At 43.5% G+C, this 14311-nt stretch overlaps 1 protein-coding gene across 1 annotated transcript in view; it reads left to right on the top strand.

Moving 5' to 3' along the window:
* Positions 1-14311, top strand: part of LOC106569018 (kinesin-like protein KIF26B) — a 194873-nt gene that overhangs the window by 86560 nt on the left and 94002 nt on the right. The gene's annotated exons all lie outside the window — the stretch shown is intronic.

The raw sequence follows: 14311 nt of genomic DNA on the forward strand, positions 1-14311 counted from the left end.
GGGTGTGATATGGGTGGGCAGTCTATGTTTTTTGTTTCTATGTTTTGTTCTTGTTTTTCTAGTTCTAGGTTGAGTTTTGATGATCTCCAATTAGAGGCAGCTGGTTCGTGTTGTCTCTAATTGGAGATCATATTTAAGTTGGGGTTTGTCTATGGGGTTTTGTGGGTAGTTGTTTTCCGTTTTGTATGTTAGTTACCTGACGGAACTGTTGGCTGTCGTTTTTGTTATTTTCTGTTTAAGTGTTATCATTAATAAAATATGAGCACTCTACACGCCGTGCCTTGGTCTCCGTTATACGACCCGTGTTACAAAATCTTTTGCCTCAATCTACACACAATACCCCATAATGACAAAATGAAAAACAGGATTTTTGACATTTTTGCAAATGTATTAAAAATAAAAAACATAAGTATTTACATAAGTATTCAGATCCTTTGCTATGAGACTCGAAATTGATCTCCGGTGCATCCTGTTTCCATTGATCATCCTTGAGATGTTTCAACAACTTGATTGGAGTCCACCTGTAGAAAATTATATTGATTGGACATGATTTGGAAAGACACACACCTGTCTATTTAAGGTCCAATAGTTGACAGTGCATGTAAGAGCAAAAACCAAGGTTGAATGAGGTTGAAGGAGTTGTCTGTAGAGCTCCGAGAGAGGATTGTGTCGAGGCACAGATCTGGGGAATGGTACCAGCATTGAAAGTCCTCAAGAACAGTGGCCTCCATCATTCTTAAATGGAAGAAGTTTGGAACCACCAAGACATCCTAGAGGTGGCTGCCCGGCCAAACTGAGCAATCGGGGGAGAAGGGCCTTGGTCAGGGAGGTGACCAAGAATCCAATGGTCACTCTGACAGAGCTCCAGAGTTCCTCTGTTTTGATGGGAGAACCTTCCAGAAGGACAACCATCTCTGCAGCACTCCACCAATCAGGCATGTATGGTAGAGTGGCCGGACAGAAGCCATTCCTCAGTAAAAGGCTCATGACAGTCCACTTGAAGTTTGCCAAAAGGCACCTAAAGGACTCTCAGAATATGAGAAACACGATTCTCTGGTCTGATGAAACCAAGATTAAACTCTTTGGCCTGAATGTGAAGCGGCACATCTGGAAGAAACCTGGCACCATCCCAATGGTGAAGCATGGTGGTGGCAGCATCATGCTGTGGGGATGTTTTTCAGAGGCAGGGACTCGGAGACTAGTCAGGATCGAGGGAAAGATGAACGGACCACAGTACAGAGAGATCCTTGATGAAAACCTGCTCCAGAGCACTCAGGACCTCAGAATGGGGCGAAGGTTCACCTTCTAACAGAACAATGACCCTAAGCACACAGCCAACACAACACAGGAGTGGCTTTGGGACATGTCTCTGAATGTCCTTTAGTGGTCCAGTCAGAGCCCAGACTTGAACCCGATCGAACATCTTTGGAGAGACCTGAAAATAGCTGTGCAGCGACGCTCCCCATCCAACCTGACAGAGCTTGAGAGGATCTGCAGAGAAGAATGGGAGAAACTCCCCATATACAGGTGTCCCAAGCTTGTAGCATCATACCCAAGAAGACTTGAGGCTGTAATTTCTGCTGATATTTCCATATGACATTTTTGATACATTTGCAAAAATATTATTATTATTATTATTATTATTATTATGGGGTATTGTGTGTAGATTGATGAGGGGAAAAAACCATTTAATCAATTTTAGAATAAGGCTGTAATGTAACAAAATGTGGAAAAAGGGAAGCCTGAATACTTTCTGAATGCTCTGTACATAATCAATAATAGGAATATTGAGACTGACAGTACATCAATAAAACACACGCACACATCCTAGTACAGTCGTCAATAACTCAGGCGATACATGAATAACTAACGTCAAAACATTAATATCTCAGTGTCTGTGTCTATGACAGTTATTAAGACATCGAGGCCGACATTCTCCTCTGAACGCCTTCCCACAAAAAATGTGAGGGCAGATTCTGCATTGCATACCTCCAGGTATTTCACTCTGCGATACATTGTGTTACACATCCCTTCTCAAATACTAACCTCATCCCAAATGTCCTATCTCGCTATACTGCTGAATGTTATCTGGCTAGGTTTAAGAAATAAGGCCCGGGGGGGGGGGTGGTATATGGCCGATATACCATGGCTAAGGGCTGTTCTTAGGCACAATGCAAGGCCAATCAGCATTCAGGGCTCGAACCACCCGGTTGATAATTAAGCAATAAGGTCAGAGGGGGTGTGGTATATGGCCAATATACTACGGCTATGGGCTGTTCTTATGCACAATTACCACAAAACCCAGAGGTGCCTTATTGCTATTATAAACTGATTACCAACGTAATTAGAGCAGTAAAAATACGTTTTGTCATACCCGTGGTATATGGCCTGATATAGCACGGCTGTCAGCCAATCAGCATTCAGGGCTCGAACCACCCAGTTTATAATTAAGGATATACCACCTCTGATCTCTGTAGTTTAAACCCAAACCTCTGATCTGTAGTCTTTCTTCTAGATTTATAATTCTAACCTTTGATTTGTCTTAAATAATTTTATTAAATACTTTTTTCTTTACATAGTTGAATGTGCTGACAACAAAATCACACAAAAATAATCAATGGAAATCCAATTTATCAACCCATGGAGGTCTGGATTTGGAGTCACACTCAAAATTAAAGTGGAAAACCACACTACAGGCTGATCCAACTTTGATGTAATGTCCTTAAAACAAGTCAAAATGAGGCTCAGTAGTGTGTGTGGCCTCCACGTGCCTGTATGACCTCCCTACAACGCCTGGGCATGCTCCTGATGAGGTGGCGGATGGTCTCCTGAAGGATCTCCTCCCAGATCTGGACGAAAGCATCCGCCAACTCCTGGACAGTCTGTGGTGCAACGTGGCGTTGGTGGATGGAGTGAGACATGATGTCCCAGATGTGCTCAATTGGATTCAGGTCTGGGGAACGGGCGGGCCAGTACAGAGCATCAATGCCTTCCTCTTGCAGGAACTGCTGACACACTCCAGCCACATGAGGTCTAGCATTGTCTTGCATTAGGAGGAACCCAGGGCCAACCGCACCAGCATATGGTCTCACAAGGGGTCTGAGGATCTCATCTCGGTACCTAATGGCAGTCAGGCTACCTCTGGCGAGCACATGGAGGGCTGTGCGGCCCCCCAAAGAAATGCCACCCCACACCATGACTGACCCACCGCCAAACCGGTCATGCTGGAGGATGTTGCAGGCAGCAGAACGTTCTCCACGGCGTCTCCAGACTCTGTCACGTCTGTCATGTGCTCAGTGTGAACCTGCTTTCATCTGTGAAGAGCACAGGGCACCAGTGGCGAATTTGCCAATCTTGGTGTTCTCTGGCAAATGCCAAACGTCCTGCACGGTGTTGGGCTGTAAGCACAACCCCCACCTGTGGACGTCGGGCCCTCATACCACCCACATGGAGTCTGTTTCTGACCGTTTGAGCAGACACATGCACATTTGTGGCCTGCTGGAGGTCATTTTGCAGGGCTCTGGCAGTGCTCCTCCTGCTCCTTCTTGCACAAAGGCGGAGGTAGCGGTCCTGCTGCTGGGTTGTTGCCCTCCTACGGCCTCCTCCACGTCTCCTGATGTACTGGCCTGTCTCCTGGTAGCGCCTCCATGCTCTGGACACTACGCTGACAGACACAGCAAACCTTCTTGCCACAGCTCGCATTGATGTGCCATCCTGGATGAGCTGCACTACCTGAACCACTTGTGTGGGTTGTAGACTCCGTCTCATGCTACCACTAGAGTGAAAGCACTGCCAGCATTCAAAAGTGACCAAAACATCAGCCAGGTAGCATAGGAACTGAGAAGTGGTCCCCACCTGCAGAACCACTCCTTTATTGGGGGTGTCTTGCTAATTGCCTATAATTTCCACCTGTTGTTTATACCATTTGCACAACAGCATGTGACATTTATTGTCAATCAGTGTTGCTTCCTAAGTGGACAGTTTGATTTCACAGAAGTGTGATTGACTTGGAGTTACATTGTGTTGTTTAAGTGTTCCCTTTATTTTTTTGAGCAGTGTACAATGGCAAATCTTACCGCTGGCTGTAGCGTTATAGGTTTGGGGGTGTGTCAGAAATATTTTTTGCTATTTTCACAACCGGAATTATGGGCGCAGCAGCTTGGTTTTGATGAATAAACAAGTAGGTGTGTTGATGCTTGGCTCCTCATTGGCCAATCAGAACGTGCTCCATGGCTAAATATGTGGTTTCTTCAAGTTATGTATTAAAAAAATTGTATGTATTGCGTTGTCATCAACTCCAATTCAAATGTTAGTCCGTTATAGCCTAATTCATTAAATAGCCTGCCCCATATTTGCTAAATATGTTGAACATGTTTTCAGTCCACATTGTTCTAGTTGCATTGCTTCAATATAGAAATACTTTGTTAAACATCGGCTATAGCATTCACCCTGATATAGGGGCTAGGCCTACTGTAAATTGAAGTCTGCTAAACATAGTCTGTAACGGTCTGGGTATAACTGGTGCAGAGGATACAGGCGCAGGACAGCAGAGATGAGTAATAAAAGCAACTTTACTCAATAATATACATTCCATGTAGTAAATACCAAGCCCACACAAAAGGACCGAAATACATAAAACAAACACACACAAAAACCATGGGGAAAACAGAGGGTTAAATAATGAACATGTTATTGGGGAATTGAAATCAGGTGTGTAAAACAAAGACAAAACAAATGGAAAATGAAAAGTGGATCGGCGATGGCTCGAAGGCCGGTGACGCCGAACGAACAAGGAGAGGGACCGACTTCGGCTGTCACAATTGTCGTATGAAGGAGCGGACCAAGGCGCAGCATGTGTATTGTTCCACATTTTATTTAAACTGTGAAACTATGCAAGACATTCAAATAAACGAATTAACAAAACAACAAACCGTGACGAAGAGGTGCAACATACACTTACTCAAAATAATCTCCCACAAAACCTAGTGGGAAAAACAACAACTTAAATATGATCCCCAAAAAGAGACAACGATGACCAGCTGCCTCTAATTGGAGAACGTCCCAAAAAACAACATAGAAATACAGAAACTAGAACCCTACATAGAAATACAGAAACTAGACAAAACCCCCAACATAGAAAAAGGAAACTAGAACCAACATATAAATAAATAAACTAGACAAAACCCCCTGTCATGCCCTGACCTACTCTACCATAGAAAATAAAAGCTTTCTATGGTCAGGACGTGACATCGGCGGAAGTCGTGACATAGTCAATAAGAAAGATTAAATTCACTAGGCTTGTCACGTCCTGACCAGTATAGGGGTTATTTGTATTGTAGTTTGGTCAGGACGTGGCAGGGGGTATTTGTTTTATGTGGTTCGGGGTGGTTGGTTGTTTAGAAGGGTGTTTGATTTATTATTTCCGGGTTTTGGGCTATGTTACATGTTTTGTATTTCTATGTTCATTCTAGTATTAGTATTTCTTTGTTTAGGTCATTGGGTGTTGGACTCTCAATTGGAGGCAGGTGTTTCTAGTTGCCTCTGATTGAGAGTCCTATATATAGGTTTGTGTTGGTGGTTTGTGGGAGATTGTGCTAGGTATAGCCTTAATGCCTTACCGGCCTGTTATTCGTCATTGTGTTTTGTGTACGTGTTTATTTTGGTTTTTCCTTCTTTGCCAATTCAATAAAAGAAGATGAGTGCACATAACCCCGCTGTGTTTTGGTCCGACAATGATTTTTCTTTATCATCTGACGAAGAAGAATGTGACAAGGCTATTGATAAGGCCTAAAAAGACAGTGTATAATTCTAATAAAATTTGAATAAAACGAAACAGCAACTTGTTTTAAATAGTCATGTCTAAACAGAGTTACAGGCACCGTAATTGATCCCCATGGGTGTATAATTCAGACAATTTAGAATATGGAGGGTTTTACCCACTTTTCACAGGAGATGGATAAAGGTCCACTCACCGTTATGCAATGGTGTAAAGTACTTAAGTAAAAATACTACTTAAGTAGTTCTTTGGGGTATCTGTACTTGATTTAGCTATTTATATTTTTGAATACTTTTACTTCACTACATTTTCCTTGACACCCAAAAGTACTCGTTACATTTTGAATGCTTAGCAGGACAGGAAAAGAGTCAAATTCACGCACTTATCAACAGAACATCCCTGGTCATCCCTAGTGCCTCTGATCTGGAGTACTCACTAAACAGAGAACATCGCTGGTCATCCCTACTGCCTCTGATCTGGTGGACTCTCAAAACAGAGAACATCCCTGGTCATCCCTACTGCCTCTGATCTGGTGGACTCACTAAACAGAGAACATCCCTGGTCATCCCTACTGACTCTGATCTGGAGGACTGTGTGCCCCTGGCTTTCCGTAAATAAAAAAAATAAATGGTGTCATCTGGTTTGCTTAATATAAGGAATTTGAAATTATTTATACTTTTACTTTTGATACTTAAGTATATTTTAAACCAGATACTTTTAGACTTTTACTCAAGTAGAATTTTACTGGGTGACTTTCACTTTTACTTGAGTCATTTTCTATTAAGTTATCTTTACTTTTACTCAAGTATGACAGTTGGGTAGTTTTTCCACCCCTGGCGTTATGGTGCTCACAAAATGTAATGTTTTGTAATGGAACCATCTTACAGACCACATTTGCACTTCTCCAGAAATAGCAGATGAAATTGCATTGCATTCCAGCCATGTATGTTCTCATGTACAATCAATCTGTTTTTTAAACCAACAACAATATTTCTAAATAGGATTGGGTCAGAGGCACGATATCATAAATCGCTTCTCTCGTTCCATGGCACTGTGTGCACACGTAGGCCTAAATGTCTTTACACATAACATTTGCATGTCTATGCATAAATACTAGGCTCCTGTCAATTGTATTGTTGCCTATGTGCGAGGCAGATTGTTTTGACAATCTGTCGTTGATATGGCGTTATAGGAGGACTGAATAGTATGGATTGGAGGAGCATGTCTTTGGTAATCGGACAAGGGGTACTCTTTGAAAATGGGGAAGGATAGCCCAGGTTTGTGAATAGTGAAAAAGCATGAAGGTAAAACCCTCCAAAATATTTCAACGCACTCTCACTACACCATTTAAAACCCTTTTATTTAAAGCTACTTTTGGCTAATGGCCAGGATGAAAAGATGTACCTATGTGATGCTGTTAAATCAGCCTTGATTAGGGGGAGGGTAAACTATGCTTGGATTTTAATCAAATTTAACACAATGCGGGAAAACCAATTGTTTTTTTATATTTCTGAACACGAACATCTCTCCTTCCATGGCCACTGTGTGTCATGAACATCTCTCCTTCCATGGCAACTGTATGACATGAACATATCTCCTTCCATGGCCACTGTCTGTCATGAACATCTCTCCTTCCATGGCCACTGTTTGTCATGAACATCTCTCCTTCCATGGCAACTGTATGACATGAACATATCCATGGCCACTGTCTGTCATGAACATCTCTCCTTCCATGGCCACTGTGTGTCATGAACATATCTCCTTCCATGGCCACTGTCTGTCATGAACATCTCTCCTTCCATGGCCACTGTGTGACATGAACATCTCTCCTTCCATGGCCACTGTGTGTCATGAACATCTCTCCTTCCATGGCCACTGTGTGTCATGAACATCTCTCCTTCCATGGCCACTGTGTGTCATGAACATCTCTCCTTCCATGGCCACTGTGTGTCATGAACATATCTCCTTCCATGGCCACTGTGTGTCATGAACATCTCTCCTTCCATGGCCACTGTGTGTCATGAACATATCTCCTTCCATGGCCACTGTGTGTCATGAACATCTCACTGTGTGTCATGTCTGGAGAGGCTGCACTTCCACTCTCAAAGTCCATGCCTTTATCAACTGTGTTACCATTAAAACCTGCTTTTTGTGGGTCTTAAAACTTCCCATTAGCGCTGCATGAAATTGTCCACTTTTGCGCTTGTTTTTAAGGACACACCTCAGATATTGGCAAGGCACGCGAGCTGATGTTCCACAGGTAAATAGCTGAACCTGACGTGTGTTTAACACTTATAGAGCCCTATGTCTGTGTTCCTTCTCTACTCTAACAGACAAACTGACGTGTGTTTAACACTTATAGAGCCCTATGTCTGTGTTCCTTCTCTACTCTAACAGACAAACTGACGTGTGTTTAACACTTATAGAGCCCTATGTCTGTGTTCCTTCTCTACTCTAACAGACAAACTGACGTGTGTTTAACACTTATAGAGCCCTATGTCTGTGTTCCTTCTCTACTCTAACAGACAAACTGACGTGTGTTTAACACTTATAGAGCCCTATGTCTGTGTTCCTTCTCTACTCTAACAGACAAACTGACGTGTGTTTAACACTTATAGAGCCCTATGTCTGTGTTCCTTCTCTACTCTAACAGACAAACTGACGTGTGTTTAACACTTATAGAGCCCTATGTCTGTGTTCCTTCTCTACTCTAACAGACAAACTGACGTGTGTTTAACACTTATAGAGCCCTATGTCTGTGTTCCTTCTCTACTCTAACAGACAAACTGACGTGTGTTTAACACTTATAGAGCCCTATGTCTGTGTTCCTTCTCTACTCTAACAGACAAACTGACGTGTGTTTAACACTTATAGAGCCCTATGTCTGTGTTCCTTCTCTACTCTAACAGACAAACTGACGTGTGTTTAACACTTATAGAGCCCTATGTCTGTGTTCCTTCTCTACTCTAACAGACAAACTGACGTGTGTTTAACACTTATAGAGCCCTATGTCTGTGTTCCTTCTCTACTCTAACAGACAAACTGACGTGTGTTTAACACTTATAGAGCCCTATGTCTGTGTTCCTTCTCTACTCTAACAGACAAACTGACGTGTGTTTAACACTTATAGAGCCCTATGTCTGTGTTCCTTCTCTACTCTAACAGACAAACTGACGTGTGTTTAACACTTATAGAGCCCTATGTCTGTGTTCCTTCTCTACTCTAACAGACAAACTGACGTGTGTTTAACACTTATAGAGCCCTATGTCTGTGTTCCTTCTCTACTCTAACAGACAAACTGACGTGTGTTTAACACTTATAGAGCCCTATGTCTGTGTTCCTTCTCTACTCTAACAGACAAACTGACGTGTGTTTAACACTTATAGAGCCCTATGTCTGTGTTCCTTCTCTACTCTAACAGACAAACTGACGTGTGTTTAACACTTATAGAGCCCTATGTCTGTGTTCCTTCTCTACTCTAACAGACAAACTGCTTCTGGTAATCTCCGTCTCAAAACTGTTAAGTGCTCGTACACATACTGTGTTTTATAAAATGAACCATACGCTGTAAGTTATGGCCTATACTGTATATGTGTTAGGGCCACTCCAAATTATGGCTTTATATAAGTGTTATGGATACGCTGTGCCGGGCTGTGCCGGGCTGTGTCAGGCTGTGTCAGGGTGTGTCGGGCTGTGCCAGGCTGTGCCAGGGTGTGTCAGGCTGTTCCAAGTTGTGTCAGGCTGTGCCATGGTGTGTCAGGCTGTGCCAGGCTGTGTCAATGTTTCCGTAATATAATGTCCTGATAATGGCAAGGTGAGTTAGCTGGGGCAAAGATATACTGAATGCACACACATGCAACCCCCCCCCCCCCCCCCCCCCCCCCCCCCCCAACACACACACCACTCGATAACTTTACTCTATATAAATTCATTTTGTTCCCTCTCAGGAACGTTATTGATTCCTGGTTTTTCAATACGTGTACATCACTCTGTAGCTTTGGTGCTGCAGTGGTGGTGTGTGTGTGTGTGTGTGTGTGTGTGTGTGTGTGTGTGTGTGTGTGTGTGAGAGAGAGATTTACGAGTGCCATGCTCCTGTGTTGGCTGTGTTCAGGCTGTCCAGCAGGTGAGAGAAGATGGGAGTCGTAAATCGTTTGGAGTTCTAGCTGCACACACACCTGAATGACATTCCACACACACATTGTCACACAGACACACACTCTCTCCTGCCTGTCTGTGTATAGATTTATGCCAGCTGTAACTGGCTGTGTGCTTTATGGTACAGGTGTCATGACCTGTATGTCTGGATGAGGTGGTGTGTGTGAGCTACGATTTATGGTCCTTTCCTGTGTAATAACTAACAGATGGAGAGATAACGTGTAATAACTAACAGATGGAGAGAGAACGTGTCATAACTAACAGATGGAGAGATAACGTGTAATAACTAACAGATGGAGAGAGAACGTGTCATAACTAACAGATGGAGAGATAACGTGTAATAACTAACAGATGGAGAGAGAACGTGTAATAACTAACAGATGGAGAGATAACGTGTAATAATTAACAGACGGAGAGAGAACGTGTCATAACTAACAGATGGAGAGATAACGTGTAATAACTAACAGAGAGAAGTGTAATAACTAACAGATGGAGAGAGAACGTGTCATAACTAACAGATGGAGAGAGAACGTGTCATAACTAACAGATGGAGAGAGAACGTGTCATAACTAACAGAGAGAAGTGTAATAACTAACAGACGGAGAGATAACGTGCAATAACTAACAGATGGAGAGAGAGAGAAGTGTAATAACTAACAGATGGAGATAACGTGTAATAACAGACGGAGAGATAATGTGTAACAACTAACAGAGAAGTGTAATAACTAACAGATGGAGAGATAACGTGTAATAACAGACAGAGAGATAATGTGTAACAACTAACAGAGAAGTGTAATAACTAACAGATGGAGAGAAGTGTAATAACTAACAGACGGAGAGAGAACGTGTCATAACTAACAGATGGAGAGATAACGTGTCATAACTAACAGATGGAGAGATAACGTGTAATAACTAACAGATGGAGAGAGAACGTGTAATAACTAACAGATGGAGAGAGAACGTGTCATAACTAACAGATGGAGAGATAACGTGTAATAACTAACAGATGGAGAGAGAACGTGTCATAACTAACAGATGGAGAGATAACGTGTAATAACTAACAGATGGAGAGAGAACGTGTAATAACTAACAGATGGAGAGATAACGTGTCATAACTAACAGATGGAGAGAGAACGTGTAATAACTAACAGATGGAGAGATAACGTGTCATAACTAACAGATGGAGAGATAACGTGTCATAACTAACAGATGGAGAGAGAGCGTGTAATAACTAACAGATGGAGAGAGAACGTGTAATAACTAACAGATGGAGAGAGAACGTGTAATAACTAACAGATGGAGAGAGAACGTGTCATAACTAACAGATGGAGAGAGAACGTGTAATAACAGACGGAGAGAGAGAGAAGTGTAATAACTAACAGATGGAGAGAGAACGTGTAATAACTAACAGATGGAGAGAGAACGTGTAATAACTAACAGATGGAGAGAGAACGTGTCATAACTAACAGATGGAGAGAGAACGTGTAATAACAGACGGAGAGAGAGAGAAGTGTAATAACTAACAGAGGGAGAGAGAAACACACATTTATTTATTTTCACCTTGATCAGTATTTCCACCTTGGAAGTGCTTGAACATTCAAGTGTGTGTGTGTGTGTGTGTGTGTGTGTGTCAGGGCTCGGCACAGACCTTTCAGGGGTCAGGTGCTTTCATTATTCATTTTTAATAATTCATAACATACCAACTCCCTCTGTACAAAATGTAAAAAACAAAATGAACATAGGCCTATTTATTTCTGCAACAACACAGTCACTCATCATGCGTTGTAATCAACCTAGTTACAGTGCCTCCTAAAGACATGACTGACATCGGGCTGATCATTAATGTTGATGATTGACATCGGGCTGATCATTAATGTTGATGACTGACATCGGGCTGATCATTAATATTGATGATTGACATCGGGCTGATCATTAATGTTGATGATTGACATCGGGCTGATCATTAATGTTGATGACCGACATCGGGCTGATCATTAATGTTGATGATCGACATCGGGCTGATCATTAATGTTGATGACCGACATCGGGCTGATCATTAATGTTGATGATCGACATCGGGCTGATCGTTAATGTTGATGATCGACATCGGGCTGATCGTTAATGTTGATGATCGACATCGGGCTGATCGTTAATGTTGATGATTGACATCGGGCTGATAGTTAATGTTGATGATTGACATCGGGCTGATCGTTAATGTTGATGATTGACATCGGGCTGATCGTTAATGTTGATGATTGACATCGGGCTGATCGTTAATGTTGATGATTGACATCGGGCTGATCGTTAATGTTGATGATTGACATCGGGCTGATCGTTAATGTTGATGATCGACATCGGGCTGATCGTTAATGTTGATGATTGACATCGGGCTGATCGTTAATGTTGATGATCGACATCGGGCTGATCGTTAATGTTGATGATTGACATCGGGCTGATCGTTAATGTTGATGATTGACATCGGGCTGATAGTTAATGTTGATGATTGACATCGGGCTGATCGTTAATGTTGATGATTGACATCGGGCTGATCGTTAATGTTGATGATTGACATCGGGCTGATCGTTAATGTTGATGATTGACATCGGGCTGATCGTTAATGTTGATGATTGACACCGGGCTGATCGTTAATGTTGATGATTGACACCGGGCTGATCGTTAATGTTGATGATTGACACCGGGCTGATCGTTAATGTTGATGATTGACACCGGGCTGATCGTTAATGTTGATGATTGATGTCCAGTACATCTGTTAGTTATTGAAGAGCTCATGAAATTAGGAGGTTTGATGTGCAATTTGTTTTGAATTGGAAAAACAATGGAGCGAGCTGCGGGGCTCTGTCTCATAGAACAACACAACATGTAATAATCATTTTTTTAAATTACACAAACGGTTTCATCAATGTTTGTCCGTCGGGAGCGGATAAATGTCAAATTCCGCAGGTTAAGTTTAGGCATTAATTCCGAATGGTTAAGGTCAGGGGTTAAGGTTAAAACATCATACTTCCAACCTCTCTTTCAAAAAGCAGGTAAAAAAGGTAACTCAAATAATCAAATTCAACCTAGCTAATTTCCTGATACATACGAAATGTTTTGACTACAGAGGCAGAAAAACTGTACTTCAATGATATGATACTCCCCCACTTAACATACTGCTTGACTAGTTGGGTTAGGGTTGTACAACATTAAAACCCATTCAGTCTGTCTACAAACAGGCTCTCAAAGTGCTTGACAGGAAGCCCAATAGCCATCATCACTGTCACATTCTCAGAAAGCATGAACTCCTGAGTTGGGGAAATCTTGTGCAATACACCGACGCCTGTCTTGTATTCAAGATCCTAAATGCCCCGCTCCTCCACACACTCCACTGACTCCCAGTCGAAGCTCGCATCATCTTCAAGACCCTGGTGCTTGCCTATGTAGCAGCAAGGGCAACTGCCCCTCCTTACCTACAGGCTATGCTCAAACCCTACACCCCAACCCGACACTCCGTTCTGCCACCTCTGGTCTCTTGGCCCTCCCACCCCTTTGGGAGGGCAGCTTCCTCTCAGCCCAGTCAAAGCTCTTCTCTGTCCTGGTACCTCAATGGTGGAACCATCTTCCACCTGAAGCTACGACAGCAGAGTCCCTGCCGATCTTCCCCCTGAGGCTAGGACAGCAGGGTCCCTGCCCATCTTCCCCCTGAAGCTAGGACAGCAGAGTCCCTCCTCATCTTCGCCCTGAAGCTAGGACAGCAGAGTCCCTGCCTGTCTTCCCCCTGAAGCTAGGCCAGCAGAGTCCCTGCCCATCTTCCCCCTGAAGCTAGGCCAGCAGAGTCCCTGCCGATCCTCCCCCTGAAGCTAGGCCAGCAGAGTCCCTGCCGATCCTCCCCCTGAAGCTAGGACAGCAGAGTCCCTGCCGATCCTCCCCCTGAAGCTAGGAGAGCAGAGTCCCTGCCGATCCTCCCCCTGAAGCTAGGACAGCAGAGTCCCTGCCGATCCTCCCCCTGAAGCTAGGACAGCAGTCCCTTCCCATCTTCCCCTTGAAGCTAGGACAGCAGTCCCTTCCCATCTTCCCCCTGAAACTAGGCCAGCAGTCCCTTCCCATCTTCCCCCTGAAGCTAGGACAGCAGTCCCTTCCCATCTTCCCCCTGAAGCTATGACAGCAGAGTCCCTCCCCATCTTCCCCCTGAAGCTAGGAGGGCAGAGTCCCTCCTCATCTTCCCCCTGAAGCTAGGACAGCAGAGTCCCTTCCCATCTTCCCCCTGAAGCTAGGTCAGCAGAGTCCCTGTCCAACTTCCCCCTGAAGCTAGGAAGGCAGAGTCCCTGTCCATCTTCTCCCTGAAGCTAGGCCAGCAGAGTCCCTGTCCATCTTCCCCCTGAAG

The sequence above is a fragment of the Salmo salar genome, chromosome 01, assembly GCF_965601325.2.
Source record: "Salmo salar chromosome 01, fSalSal1, whole genome shotgun sequence".
NCBI classification, from domain to species: domain Eukaryota; kingdom Metazoa; phylum Chordata; class Actinopteri; order Salmoniformes; family Salmonidae; genus Salmo; species Salmo salar.